The following is a 2,380-nucleotide window of genomic DNA, read 5'->3' as shown; positions in this document are numbered from 1 at the left end:
AACTATAATATAGAGAATAGTTAAAATGAATGGTTAGTGAAAGGGACCATCACAAGGAGAAATTTGGGAGGAGGGTGGTGTCTTAGTCCGTTTTGTGCTGTTATAACAGAATATCCGAGACTGCATAATTTATAATGAACAGAAATTTATTTGGCACGTGATTGTGGAGGCTGGGAAGTTAAGATCAGGGGCTGGCATCTGGCGAGGGCCTTCTTGCTGCGTCATCCCACGGCAAAGGCAAAGGTGGAAGGGAAAAGAGCGTGCAAGAGCAAAAGGAAACCAAACTTGCTTTCACAATAAACCCGCTCCTGAGATAATGGAATTAATCCTTCCATGAAGGCAGAGCCCTCATTACCTAATCACCCCTCATTAGGCCCCACCTTTCAACACCGTTGCAAGATTCCAACCCATGAACTTTGGGGGACACATTCAAACCATCATAGGTAGGAACCAGTTAACATCCTTTACAGAAGAAAATCAAACATTATAAACTATAGCATGAAGCACCAAGGCTGAACATAAGGAAGAATTTGGTCTTGAAAGATAGGAAATATCATGGACTAATCTCTGAAAGGAGATTTTTTTGAGACCTCTAACTAACGGTTCCTAAATTTAATGTGCACAAGAATCTTCTGGGGAGCTTATCAGAACTGCAGATTTCAGCAGAGTTTCCTATTCAACAGGTCTGAATTATTATTATATTGATATTCAGAAATCTGCATTTCTATAAGCTCCCTGAGTTATTCTGATGTAGATGGTCTATGGCTAATATTTTGGCTATTGCATTACTGCTAATAATGCTACTCTAGATGGTTTGCCTGGGATAGCTTCATGTTTAGGATGTATGGAGGCAGAAGGATAGACTGAATTCCTTCCTTAGCCCTTGAGTCAACCTCAGAGGCAAGGTTCTCTACAAATGAGCTATTTATGTTTTTCAAAAAGTACCAGAATATGTGGAAGGACCTCAAGAGTTTTCTAAAATTTTCCAGGATATAAATTTAATAATAACTTTGTACAAATAGAGCTATTTTTCCATACCAGTTTAGCAATAACCTGACAAATGTTTATAATCTCTTCCACCGTATAAGTAGGATAATAATCATAGCTACTTCAGTGGGTAGTGGTGATGATGAAATGAGACAAGTTATGCAAAACAATTAGGACAATGCCTTGCATATTATAAAGTAGGAATTGTCAAACTTTTTCTATAAAGGGGCAGATAGTAAATATTTTGGGTTTTATGGGCCATGGTTTCTGTTGCAACTACTCAATTCTACCATTGTAGCTTGAAAGCAGCCTCAGACAATAAACAAGAGGGTGTGGCTGTGTTCCAATAAAACTTAATTTACAAAAACAGTTCTTGGGCTGGATTTGGCCCACTTTATAGTAAGTTTGCTGACACTTACTATAAAGGCTTGATAAATTTCATTATTATTAGTAATATAATGGCTTGCAAATAATCTCTAATAATTAGCAAAACAATCAATTTTTAATCAAGAACTCAGTATATATATCATTTACAATTTTTTAAAAAGAAATTTGCTTACAAGAGCAATGTAGAAAAATCTTGCGTGTAAATACTGGTATAATATCATTGAACTTTAAAGAAAAAGTCTTCACTACAGAGATTGCCATCCCATTGTTCCAGGCCCTTTAGGGAGAAATGGAGGCCAAAATTAAGAACAGTGTCCATAAAGCCTTGGGAGAAATAAGAGGAGAAATTTGCCAAAATCGTTAACATCTCTGACCTTCGTCTTCTCTTTGAAGGCCTTGGTCTGAACTCATGACATAGCTTATCACCCAAAACACAGGTCATGGAAAGAGCAGCTGTAATGAATGTTCCATAAACAGATGTTTATCTGCTGTTGCTCAATGTCTGTTGACATTGAATAGCTTGCATTTGTTTCAGACTTCAGTTCTAAAAAAATATTTGTCTCTCCTAACAGACTTATATACTTCATTTTATCAGATGACAAAGATTACATATTTTTAGCTTTTTGGCTTGGTTATCCGTAAGATTGGAACTAGATGCAAGACTCAATAATTATAATGCTTTTCATGTACTTGCAAGATACTATTTTCTTCCCAGATTCTTGTTTCTCCCAAATGTCAATGATCATCTTAAATGTGATTGCATAGGTATCTTTCATCATAATATTCTTTAAATGCTTTTTACATCTAGCTGAAATATAAACCGAAAATTATAAATAAGAGTAATTGGATCATATTTGCAAGGAGAAAGCTATTTTATGTGTAAAGGTCCTCCAAAAGTAACACATATATGATTATAAACAAAATAAACTGTTAATAAGTACTTTATTAATAATGGAGGTTTTTGTAAATAAGTATATTATGGGGCAAGGTTATGATCTTCAGTTCT

The sequence above is a fragment of the Propithecus coquereli genome, unplaced genomic scaffold (assembly GCF_000956105.1).
Source record: "Propithecus coquereli isolate 6110/MARCELLA unplaced genomic scaffold, Pcoq_1.0 Scaffold56, whole genome shotgun sequence".
Classification (NCBI taxonomy): domain Eukaryota; kingdom Metazoa; phylum Chordata; class Mammalia; order Primates; family Indriidae; genus Propithecus; species Propithecus coquereli.
The sequence above is the reverse complement of the archived record's forward strand: the minus strand, read 5'-3'. Positions refer to the sequence as shown.